The 13,665-nt window shown below is 36.9% G+C and overlaps 1 protein-coding gene across 2 annotated transcripts in view; it reads left to right on the forward strand.

The window, feature by feature from the left end:
- LOC135846316 (uncharacterized) overlaps positions 1-13,665 on the forward strand; it is an 84,278-nt gene that overhangs the window by 5,505 nt on the left and 65,108 nt on the right. The window contains exon 1 of one of the 2 annotated variants that reach the window (XM_065365341.1): positions 3,237-3,774. The exons of the other annotated variant lie outside the window; for it this stretch is intronic. The gene's annotated coding sequence lies outside the window, so the exon portion shown is untranslated. Of the gene's footprint in view, positions 1-3,236; positions 3,775-13,665 lie in introns of those variants that run through there. 2 annotated transcript variants of the gene reach the window in all.

The following is a 13,665-nucleotide window of genomic DNA, read 5'->3' on the forward strand; positions in this document are numbered from 1 at the left end:
TGCGAAGAAGATGAACGCTTCTTGTTGAGAAATTATCAATGAAATGGATCGTAAAATATTTATGTCGACTGTCGAGTGAAGTGAAATCATTCGAGGTGTTAGATGAAAAAAAAAGGTTATCGCAGGTTGATGTTTTTTTTTGTCCCTCGACTATATGCATCACTTTATTCGTTGTTGATGGAATGAAGTGGTGGAAGGGGCCAGAGCGAGATGAAAATGAATGTGTGGTTGGTGTAGTTCGATGTCGTCGTTCGTTGGAATGATTTTTTATTGTAAAATGTTCGTAGTAGAAGAAAATCGCGCGAAATAGGACAGGGGTGGAAGGGGAGCGTAAATTCAATTTTTAGAAATCGAAAATTGCATCATTCACTACAGGGAGTCTGAAAAATGACAAATAATATGACATTTGACAATAGGAATAATTCCCCCCCCCCCCCCCCGCCGATCCTCGGAGACAACTTTTTTCTTAAAGGGAACATCTTCAGGCCAAAAAAAGTTGTACTTTTCCCGAAAGTTGAGCTTTGAGCTTTAAAAATATCAACTATCGATTTTGAACCTCTTCTTTGAAAGCTCACAAACAAATTTTCTGCAAATTCAATCAGTCTCAAAATAATACGAGCTTTCAAATTTGCCCAGTTTGACAAAAAATGACAAATTTGTGAAAATTACGAGCGTGAAAATAAATTGAGGGAAATCTGGAGGCTAGAGATCAGTTTTTTTTTTAATTCGAAGAAGTCTTGAAGATTCTGCTCCCAAAATATGAACTCAATTTTTTCAATTAGATTACTTGTAAACGTCAACTCCCTGACCTTGAGAAGCCAGACAGTGGGTCAATGACCTCATAAAGACTGGCTAATAGGTCAATGACCTCTAGACACCAGACATGAAGACATACTACTTTGAGAAGCTAGACAGAAAGGTCAACGACCTGAAGAAGCTAGACTGGCAGGTCAATTACTGGAAAACTCTCGACATATGACCTTGATAATCTGGACAGACAGGTCAGTGACGTCAAGTGGTCAGGCAGCTCTATCAATGACCTTGAGAAGCCAAACACAGAGGTCAATTATCTCAAGATACCATAAAGACAGGCCACCTTGAGAAGTCAGACACCCTGGTCAATGATTCTGAGATGGCAGACTGACAGGTTAATGACCGCAAGACACTAGACAGGTCAACGACCTCAAAAAGCTAGACAGACAGGTCAATGACCTCAAGTGACCAGGCAGCCATATATGAATACAGCATTGAGAAGCCAAGCACATAGGTCAATGACCTTGAGATGCCGTATAGTCAGATTACCGTGAGAAGTCAGATGCACAGGTCAATGACCCCAAGATGTCGGGCTGCCAGGTTAATGACCTCAAGACGTCAGACATGTAAAAAATTAAGCAGATGGGTCAATGGCCTCAAGTGATTAGACATGTAAGTATTCGATCTCAGGAATCCGTACAGGCAGACAACCTTGAGAAGCCCGACAGGGGTCAATGACCTTTAGACTCCAGACAGATGAGCCAATGACCTCAAAAGGTTAGACAGGCACATATTTGATCTCAAGATGAATCTAAACAGGCAGACAACAATAACATTGAGAAGCCTGGCGGAGGTCACTGACCTTAAGACTCAAGACATGTGGATTAACGACCTCAAGTGGTCAGCCAGGCTCACAGACAATCTTGAGAAGCCTGACAGATGAGCCAATGACCTCAAGTGGTTAGACAGGCACATATTTGATCTCAAGATGAATCTAAACAGGCAGACAACATTGAGAAGCCTGGCGGAGGTCAATGACCTTAAGACTCAAGACATGTGGATTAACGACCTCAAGTGGCCAGACAGGTTCACAGACGACCTTGAGAAGCCAGACAGATGAGCCAATGACCTCAAGTGGTTAAACAAGCACATATTTGATCTCAAGAATCCAAACATTCAGACAACCTTGGGGATCGTGGCAGAGGTCAACGACCTTTAAACTCCGTACAGGTCGGTTCATGTGGTCAGACAGGCTCGCCAACGACCTTGAGAAACCAGGCAGATGAGCCAATGACCTCAAGTGGCCAGACAGACACACGGACGACCTTGAGAAGTCAGACAAACGGGTCAATGACCTCAACAGGTCAGACTGGGAATCAGACGACCTTTGGACCTATTAGTGTGACACATCGATTGACAGGTTTCAAAGGTGCTGAACACGAATATGACCTGTATATTTTGATTGGGTCATGTTTGAGGCCAGTAGCACTCGTTTTCTCCCTACTTCTTATAGCTGCACGAATTAGTGAACTCTAAAATCATGAGTAACTTCAACAAGATGAGAGGTCGCGATGTGAGGACCTCTCAAGAAATAACCAGCCCTCAATGGGGCCATTTCATTTAGTTTTCTCTCAATTTTCGCAGGATAGTATCATTTTTAGAAAACTTGAAGTTGATAGGTAACGTTTTCAATTTACTTGGATCGATGCTCACGATTTTTTTTGTGTCGTCCTTGATCACACATCCTTAATAAAGAAGCCAAATCGCCCCAGTTGCTCTAAATTTCAAGTAAGGGTCAATTTGTCCATCTTAACTGATACCTTTCATCTCGTTACCTTTTACGGAATTAAAACTGGACGATGATCGATAAACCGTTGGAGCCCAAAAGATGAATTTTTTTTGGCACTCGAGTTATAAATAAAAACGCAGCGACGACGGGGGCGAAGGTGGCGAGGCGAGGCAGTGGGTATGGGTAATAACTGTAATCACGCGGCCAAGGGTATAAAATATGAAAATTTTCGTGTTCAAGATGCTCTCACACATATACTCATCGTAAATGAGAACAGAGGGAGGGGACCATTTTTTTTTATCCGTGTCTCGTTTGATGGCTGGCTTATTCTGATTTTGTTGTTGTTGTTGTTGATTTTTTTCGCTTCTCTTTTTTTTCTTCTATCTCGAGACTCGAGTGTGTATGATCTTTATTGGGCCGTTGTCGAGGTGCGGCGCGCGCGCTTGTCGTGTTTTAGAGAATTGAGAAGCGAAACAGAGAAGCTGCCTGTAGCTCGTATATAGCGAGCGAGCGAGATAGATAGAGCAGAAGAAGAGCAACGAGAAGAGAGAGAGAGAAAAAAAAACAATTTATAATTACGTCTTGTACTGCGGCTACGAAAACGATGTTTCTCTCGACAAAATTTTGGTCCTTTGCCAGTATCGAATAATGGCTTCGAGAAAGGTGTGACGTCAACGCGCGACCACAAAAATTGTTTATTTCGATGCGAGGATGCGTTAAAGGCGAAACGTATACGCGAGAGATCTTAACGGTCATTATAATGTCGAATCATCGCAGTCGTCTACTTTTTTCGCCGCCGTCGCTGTATTTTTCAGTATTGGATTTCGCATCGCGTCGTTTAAATTTCATCTTCGTCGTCGGTGTGCTTTCTGGCCAAAATTTCAGTTACCTACCGGTCTCCACCTCGTGCCTGAGGGGAAAAAAGCCTTAATTCGATCGCACCCTGATGTCAAATAATGATCCTTTGGAGCCTCTAACGAATCGAATGTGTTCGCTTATACGAGTTATATATTTTTAATTAACGTTCCAAGTTTTTTTTTGTGCTTTCTGGTCGGTTGTGTTGGTGATACTTACGTTTTTTTGTTATCATTTTCGGCATCAACGGCGTGGATTTTTACCATTTCCCCCGTGTTGTAAAAATTAGCTGCCGGATCGACGAAGAGTTCTGTACGCTCGGGTAGCGGTGTAATTGCAGTGTATTATTGTGACGAAGTTTTGTAAATAGTCAACAGGTGAGTTGGAATTCGTGAAAGTAAATGACCACTGTGTGTATTTGTGTAGTAGGTACTACTTATGGTGTAAAGTTTACTTACTTGTGGCTCCAACCATCGATTCGAGTACGTTAGGATTTTTTTGCTGCTTTTTTTTAATGACCAGGAAAGGTAAGTGAACGATTTTCGAACGTAGTGGACGTTTCGATTCATTACGAGGTCAATGTCCATGCACAGACGAGAGTACCTTGCGGCCTTGTATAGTGTACGAGTATATTTGTCTATCTCGTAGAGTTAATTTCTACGTGACTATGGATATGTGTGTGTGTAAGAGAGAAAGAGGCAGCTAATGTTATGAATGATCGAGTTCATGAATGGGATATAGAATTATGTGCAGTTATGAGTTATGAAATACATCGATGATGTACGTACTACGTACGAGTGTGTAAGGCTACTGTAGTGGAGAATGTTGCCATTTCCGGAATGTACGACTTATCTTGAGCGAAATATTGACGTTGGTATGTTGCAAGCTCACGTGATTCATTCACCTATTTATCCATATGGTGTTTTACAAGCGATGATTTTGAGATCCAAAATTCACCAATGATCAAAAAATCAACTTGAGTAGCTGAAAATTTGAGGGATGGTTTTTTTTTTAGGTCCTAGGTACTTACCCAAAATTCAAGATTTTAAATCATTTTCGGAAGGAGTTGACGTTTGAGTGGCAGGGTGGAAATTTTTACTCATTATTCCTGACCTAGAGCCATACGTTGCTGTGTAATAATACAAAATAAATTTGAATTTGAATTTGAATTTTTCGCTGAAATTGGAATCAGTGATGTGAATCCAAATCTGCTGCTCAATCATATTTCAATTTTATTTGAATCCATAAAATTTTGGTGAAGTCGAATTATTTTTCTATAGGAAACTTGAACTTTGCTTAATTTATTCTATCAGCCCCTCCTCACACCCCTCTTAGGAGCCTATAGCTTTGAAGTTTAATAACATATGAAATATTGTGTTTCCAAACTGTTAAAAACAAAGGATTTAAATTTTTTCAAATTTAGAAATCTTCAAACTTGATTTTTCATTTTAAATTATTATTAAATTTTAGTACAGCTGCAGCAAATGAACCAAAAATTGCGACTCAGGTCTACGTTTCAAGAAAAGTAATCTCATAAGGGAGCCCCTTGGTCAATCAGTCATCGATTTTGCTCATTATTTATCGTCAGAGCCCCTCCGCTACAAGTTACGCCATTGTGTTGTTTTCTTTTGAACTTTTAATATGTACAATTTTTTCATTAGTTTACTTTTAGCCTTCAAAATCGGTCTCCAGAGAGAGAGGGGGGGGGGTATTTTTGCATTGAATCACAATCAGAATTTTCCCCTCAATTTAACCTACTTTTTCTCAGGATTGAAAATCGTTTGAATTTGAATTGGTTGTGATGGTGGCGGTTCTTGGAACCTTTGAAAATAAGTGGTTCCTAGTTTTGGTTCCCGAAAGGTTCTCAGACGTGGCTTTGAAATAGTTTTGTTTTGGTCCCAAAGGGTACCTTTCTACCTTTCACACTGTTCTTCCAAAATGGTTCTCAATTTTTTTTCAAACTCAACCCGTTCTGGTGGTTCCTTTTACTTTTCCAGTTTTCCTTTGATGTTTTGCTGCAGGTGCTGGTGGTTACACCAATCAAAAAATGGTTCCAGGTCCAAAAAATGGCAAAAAATTGAAAATTTGAAAAATATTTCACTATTAATGACGAGGGAACCAAAAAGAACCTGTTTCTGAAAAGGGTTATGATGGTTCTTGTTTGAAATCTGGTTCTGGTTCTTGTACATAATGGTTGTTCTTTTCTTTAAAAATTCAATCGGTCTTAAACGGTTCTAAATTTTTCAATTTGGGACCACTAAACAACCTGGCTAGCGCCAAGGTATGTACTTGTGTAGATGTCAGTAGTAAGCAAGTGGGAATCTACTGGTGGAAGCTCAAAAATGAATATCCATGAGATATGTAATCAGTGCGATAGATGCAACACCAACATAAAGGATGGTAGCCCAAATACCCAATTCGGCATAAGGGTACGCGTTGATTTGTACGCAATACCACCTTGAGTGGTAATACGACTCAATGATGATGTTTGATTCTATAAGCCAGAGTATTCTAAAAAGTCAAAGAGTAAAAAAACGCAAAATCCCCAATTTTGTTGATACATTTGATTTTCTCACACTTTTGAAGATTAGTGAATTCTATGTATTAACCAAATGAACTGCTCTTTTTTAAATTCTCATAAGCGATAAAATTTGCATGTAAGAACATGAGAATGTTCTGTCCCAGGTGTCCCAGCACATTCCATTCCATTAACTGAATTATTCTATTATCCGCAATGGGACTTACTTACTGAAGATGGTTCTAATCTGGGTTTAATGTTGCCATTTTGCTTCTTCCTCCTTCAGGGTGCAGACTTGTATTATCTTAATTTCCTGATGATAGGAGCACTCTATAAGCACTTGCTTCATTATCATCCAGTCGATTTGATCCAATTACAACACACAAACTTTGGAATAATATTGCTAATTTTTTGATATCAAGGTCTTTGCTCTTTGCTGCCAATGTATTTATTTTTTTTGTATATTTCTATTTTCTACCACTCCTCCTATTTTCCCACCCGGCTTCTCAATGATTCTACACAACCTAAGGTTTTCTTGATTGTTAGGACAATGACCTTTGACATCTTGAACTTGTGGGTCCTGGCTGATGCAGTGAGCTAGAGTAAATTTTGGATATCCTATGAACAGATCATTGATTACTTTTTGGAAGGTAAAAATTCCATTAGATATGGCCCTTCAAACCCCCCCCCCCCAGGCAGCTTTTTTTATTGGGTGAGTTCCAAGTACGGTAAAAGTCGTTTATTACATAATATAACGGTCAATGTTATCAATCGCTTATTGTTATTAAAATCATTTGGTCCCAAACTCTTATATCTGATTACATAGAAATTCCATCTGTTATTGTGATTGGAGCATCGGATAATGTTATAATTTTTAACTGATTTTAATGAGTTTTTTTTACATAGTTTTAAAATGTTTTGTAACACTTTTTCACCATAGTTTCACTTAATTTTTTTTAAATTTTAGAACCTTTTTCTGATGGACATCATTTTTAATTGTTTTTAACACCTGTTCCTCACAATTTTTGCAGTAATGATTACATACAGTAAAAGCTCGTTATAACGCTTTCAGTTATAACACTTGATCTCCTCTGGTCCCTAGACAACCCCATTTAAACTAAAGTAGAATTAATCGCAATATAACGCTCATGAGCGATTATGAGCCAGTAGCGCAAGGCAGGTTTAAATTTTGGTTCAGCTGAACTTGGTTTAAATCTTGAACAAGGTTCAACTTCTGTAGCATTGCACAACTTTGGTTCAGGTTTAGATTAAGTAATCATTCGATAATGCGTCATTTAACCAAATTTTGTCACAATTAATGTTGGTTATGTCAGTGATATCAATGTTTTGGAGTGATTTTTGATTACATATTTTTAATGATTAGAAATATATTACAATTGGTAACAAAGTTCTAATTTTTGAATAAATTGAAAAAAAAATATTCTTGAACAAATAGTTGACTAGACTTAATTTTTTTGCTGCAGGAAATTCCCGTACATATAGCAATGACCATGCTAATTTTGATGTGAATGTTGACCCATCCCATCCGTCACTTTTGGATGCCACATGTCAATGTGAATTTCGACCCTGTGTCGAGCTAATTGTCAATGTAATTGTCGACTGATGTTGATCTGCATTTGTGTTGACAATAGGCTCGACACAGCGTCGAAATTCACATCAACATGGGGCATCCAAAAGTGACGGATGTGGATCGATTGACATCCACATCAAAATTTATGTTGACCTCCTGTATCATAAAGTTATACAATTTGAGTTTAAAAATTTCAAATTTTTTTTCAAAAAATGATTTCCTCTGATGTGGCTATTACTCGTGCTGAAAACAGCATCGTTGCAAAGTCCACTTCCAAAGAAGTACAGATGAAAAGTCTGTAATCAAAAAGTTGAACAGAAATTCCTTATATCAAAGATGGTGCAATACTTTATCTAAGAGTAGTGAACTAATCCATTTTCATGTCGACATGTCAATGTTAATGTTGATATGAAATTCGACATTAACAAATACATCCACAATATCAACCTCATATCATCTACAACTCAAAACTGTAGAAAAGTGAATAATTTCATCAATGCCCTAAAAAATTTGTTTTCCTCATTGAACAAGATCATATTTTTGAATGTTTACAAAACTTTTAAACACTAAAACAGAAATTTTAATTATGAAAAATTGGTTGACATAGTTGTAGATGTAAATTTCGAGTATTGAATTTTACATCTACATGTCGATTTGGCATGTTGAGGTATCAGAAATAATGAGAAAATTTTGAAAATTTTCATTTACCTGGATTTTGTACGGACAGAAGATTCCTACTAAATAATTAATTGATTACTGTTCCATCATTATGTTGAAAAAAAAGTGTAGTCGATGTAAATGTCAACGTCGACAATTGTCGTGCGGGTTAGTTTGTCTGAGGTAAAATGTCCGATTTTGAACAATACTCGTCAAATTTTTCAGTATGGTGGTGATGTGATTCAAAATTTTACATTCAACAATATATTCTTGTTTTTTGTCATTCAATGTAAGCAAATACTTCGTCTTTGTCAAAAGTTGGTATCATTTGAAGTTATCAGTTTCCATTTGCAAAATAATCAGTAATCACACAACTTGAAACAACCAATGAACACACGCCAATTTGTTAATCCTAGGTTAACCTCCAAAAATTGTCGAGTTGAGTAAAACCCGGTTCAAGCTATAAAAACAGTTTAATCGTCCATTGCGCTACACTGCATGTTAGTTGAACCAGAGTTACCCTACAACTCTGGTTTAAACCTGGATTGTGCTACTGGCCCTATGAATCGCGTTTTAACGCTCTAAAATTCAAGAAAAATCCATTTTTTAAAATAATTTAAAAACCTAGAACCAATTTTTTGCAACAAAAAAGCTTACTTTACTTTTCATGTGAAAAATTCTCACTTTCTGAAAATTTGGCCCCCACAACATTTTTTTTTTGCAATTTTTGCAGTTTTGATTTTAATAAAACAATTTTAAAAAACTTTTATGGCGGAATTTTGCCAAAAAATCTGTTTTTTAATTTTCAACAGTTTCAGTTCACAGAAAGAAGTAAAATTATTTTCAATTTTGGCCAAAAAAAGTAAGATTTTTTGATAACCTTATCAAACATTAATAGAAGCTTGATTGTACAATAATTATTCTATTCTTTCAAAAAAGGCAGGTAAGTATCTAAAGTTTTTACAAAAGAGTAGAGTTCTAGATTTTTTGTAATTATCTTGAGAAGAAAACTTAAAAGTGAAATTTTTCAAAATTTTGGTAATCAACTGATTACTTTTTGGAAAATTTGGAACAAAAAAGCAAGGCTTTCTGAACATTTTGACCACAGAACACAGTTTTGTTGTTCAAATTCAAAATAAAGTTCACATTTCCACTTCTTTTATTACGCTCTTTTTGCTTTAAAATGAGAATTCACGGTATTACACTCATCAGCATTAAAGCGAGACTTTTGCTTATAACGCGTTTTGGCTTATATCGCTCTTTTTTCTAGTCCCTTGAAGAGTGTTATAACGAGCTTTCACTGTCTTTAGTAAAAAATTGACCATTGTAGGTATGACCCCTAAAAAAGTTTTCTGCCAAATGTTTTGGTTGATCACAGTGAATGATAATAATGATAGGCTGTGATTAGTTGTTGGACTGAGGTGATAACATTCCACCAATCATATGCATCTACTCGTATTTCACGTTGCCAACCTATATTTTTTATGAAAAACTTTCTTTGGGGTTGACAATATTTTTGTGCACCCTGTAAATGTATACACATGAAATATTAGCACACTTTTTAGAGGTACTCGTGGAATGTGTTTGTAAACTACAATGTCCAAATAGGCAATGTAAAAATTTTTGACCAAAGATCTAACTTTTTTTTATTGGTTTGTGTTATTAATTTTTTTTCTGAGGCTTTTTGGCTGCTGTGGGAGGGGGGGGGGTCGGATCAAATCAACGTAAAAATGAAAGATTTAATTTCTAATGAACGAAACCTGTACAAAAATAGTACAAATCAATGTTGTTTTTTTTCAATATCATAATTAGATAATTTTTTCTATGTGGACTATTTAACAAAGGTGCAAATTTTTGGTGAATTTTTTTGATGTTTTAACAGTTTTTACTTACTTTTGATCAATATTTAGAACATTTTGATAATTCCTTTCGATAACTGACAAGTTTTTTCAAATTGTTTCCTTGTTTTTTTTTTCATCCATTAATTTTAAACCTCCAAAATAGCTTATTTTGTTCGCCAAAAATGCAGGTTCAGTTTCAAATATTTCTACCGAATGAAAATTCTGAAAATTCATGTATTTGTCTCACAACAGCCACGTGACCACATACACATCTTTCACTACCTAGTCCCAGAGCACAGCGAACATTTTTGTAAATGCGAAAAAAATCAATCTTTCTCGGTTAATTTTTTAAACTCTTCGTGCATCTCAGATCGTACCATTGGCTTGAAAAAATACACACGTCAAGCTTTCTCATCGCACATATACTTCCGCAACGATCGCCACCGCCGTCTTCGTCACTCAAAGCCAAACAATTTTGTCACCTATTTTCCAATTTTTCTAATATTCACGCTCAACGTCACCGAAACAAATCGTCGTCTCAGTCATATATCATTTTGTTTTTTGGCAATAAAACGGCGCAATGAGCGATGCGATGACATCTCCAGCCGAAAAACATGGCTTTTGCGAGCGCCCTACACGAGATGAGATGACTATATAGCACTCGTATATGACGCAGCACACACCATGCCAATCATCCAACCATCGTCATCTGTGTACGAACTAACCGAAGCTGACGCGTTTATAAATTCCAAAATTAGTGCATAATTTCGATTAACTGGAATTTATCGAGAGTAGTAAAAATGTTGAGCGCGTTTTTTGCCTGTCCGCACACACTATATACACGAATCTGTTGCGTTGTATCCAAGAATGTGTTTGTTCACCTGCCAACTTCATTGCTCATAAACTTTTCCACTTTACCGATGAATTTTTTTTCTCTGTTTTATGAAATTTGCTCTTGTTTATACGATCAAGCCGTGTAATTATCTCTGGTCGTCGTTAACCCGCCGAACACGTATAACAATAAGGAGCCAGACATCCGCGTATAAATAATTTATTATCTTCGCATAAAACGTCCCCTAACTATATCAACTGCGAAGTGTGTGAGCCGTGAGGTGTCAGGGAACACCAGTAGGTAGGTAGGTGAAATGGAAGAAAATGTACGATGCCTATGGCGACAAATTTGAACACAGTTGGAAATTGGAATCGACTTTTCGTCGTCACATGACCAATTTCTTAATAAGCTCGACGGTCGTGTGTCCTTTATTATGTACTATTACTACATAGTATAACATGGCATGGTCTGGTACAAGGGGATGGAAATAAATTTCAAACTGTTCGAATTAACTTTCAGGTCGATAAAAGCCTTTTCGTCGACTTTAATGTCGTGACGATGTCGTTCACCAAGTCAATATTTTTTCTTACTTATTGTTGGTATTATTTTGTATGTCTCGTGCAAGGTTGACGAAAAAAAAAAAGAAATTCCCCGAGTTAACGATATAGCAAATAATATTCATGTACGAGTATGTTGTTGGTATACGAGTATGTTTTCTAGACCATGTGCTATACGTGGTTTGGTTTTTTTAGAAAAAAGTCACGCTGCCGATCGGTCATTCACCCTCGAGAATGCTCGTTCGGCTCTCAAGTTGAAACATTTGAACATTATCGATAAAATAATGCTAATTTGATGGCGTGTAAATCCGGCCTAAAATTCCATAACCAGGATGTTATAGTATGTTGGTATTTTTAGAAATTCTATACAACTTGCCTCGGCCATGTTTCGCAAACCGTCGAAAAATTATTTTTACTGTTCAACTCGCGAATATTTGCTAGTGTAAGTTTCGGTGTGGTGTATTTTTATGGTTCGAGTGAGATCGGTGAGGAAATACTCGGCCATTGTTTTTAAATCTTTGGGATCTGGGGAAATCTGAGGGATGAATTATTTTATAGTGACTGAATTTTCATGCCCATCGTTACAGTTTTTGTGATAATTTAATGCAATTTTTGACAAATTTTATTCTTCCTGTAACGATTTGAACAGATTTGCGGGTTTTGAAAAGAGCATGGTCTGAAACCACTATCATCAAAATTTCAGCTACCCCAATTGATTTTTTGATTTTTGGTGAATTTTTAAAGATCAAATTTGGGTCAAAAATGAGAAAAAAATCCAAATTTTACCAAATGGACCTAGAAAGCTGAAATTCGGTGTATACTCTGTTTTCGACCTGTCAAATCAATTAAAAACGGTTTCAAATAGTCGGGGAGCCCGCTTAAGGATCTATTGCACCCCCCCACCGTCGATCCTCCGGGACAACTTTTTTCTTAGAGGGGGAGTCCTAAGGAACATTTCTAGCCCTTGTACTCCAAAAAAAAAGTGGCCCTACTTACAAAATGGCGGCTATTTCGATTGACAGGTCAGCCGAAATCGCAGATTTTGCGTTCCAACATAGGACTTGCACAACATTTTTCAAACTGTACAAAGGTAGATCGAACGATCAAGCAAAAATTCGTCACCTGTCAAAATTTAAAGTGCTTAAGTGCGTTTTTCGATTTTTGGTAAATTTTTGAAAATCAAATTCGGGCCAAAAATGAGGGGAAAAAATCAAAATTTTACCAATTTGACCAAGAAAGCTGAAATTTGGGATACACCCTAAATTTGACATGTCAAATCGATTGGAAACGGTTTTAACCCGTTTTGAGCAGTTCTGGAGCCTCCAGCAGATTTCTGAAACTCGAAATTCCCACAAAATTTCACCAAAATGGAGTTGGAAAGCTGAAATTTATTCTGCAAACAAATTTCAATGCGTTACGACGTACTGCAGGTAAATTTCAAGTCGTTTTGGAGCCTCCAGTGACTTTTTGAAAATTCCTGGAGCCTTCATCAGATTTTTAAAAAGTTATATTTTCACAAAATTTCATCAAAAATGGAGATGGAAAGCTTAAATTTACTCTACACTCCAATTTTTAATACCCTCTGAAGACGACTTCAGGTGGGTTCAAATCATTTTGGAGCCTCCAGCGACTTTTTGAAAATTACTGGAGCCTCCAGTAGATTTTTGTAACTTGAAATTCCCGCAACATTTTACCAAATGGAGTTGGCAAGCTGAAATTTACTCCGCAAACCTTGTTTCAATATGATATGAAGTCGACGACATGGATGGTGGTTTCAAATGATTTTGAAGCTTCCAGCAACTCTTTGAAAATTTCACTTTTCCAAAAAACACCATAAGACCTCTCAAGAAGTCGCTGGAGGCTCCAAAACGACTTGAAATCCATCAGCAGACGACTTCGTAGCGTATTGAAATTAGTTTGCAGAATGAATTTTGACTGTCCATCTCCGTTTGATGAAATTTTTAGGAAATATAAAGTTTCAAAAATTGCTGGAGGCTCCAGTAATTTTCAAAAAATTGGTCGATGCTCCAAAACGACTTGAAATCACCCTCTTCATAGCGTATGAAATTAGTTTGCAGAGTAAATTTCGGCTATACAACTCCATTTGATGAAATTTTGTGGGAATCTCAAGTTTCAGAAATCTGCTGGAGGCTCCAGAACTGCTCAAAACGGGTTGAAACCGTTTCCAATCGATTTGGCATGTCGAAAATAGGGTGTATCCCAAATTTCAGCTTTCTTTGTCAATTTGGTAAAATCTTGATTTTTTCCCTCA

Source organism: Planococcus citri, chromosome 5 (assembly GCF_950023065.1).
Source record: "Planococcus citri chromosome 5, ihPlaCitr1.1, whole genome shotgun sequence".
NCBI classification, from domain to species: domain Eukaryota; kingdom Metazoa; phylum Arthropoda; class Insecta; order Hemiptera; family Pseudococcidae; genus Planococcus; species Planococcus citri.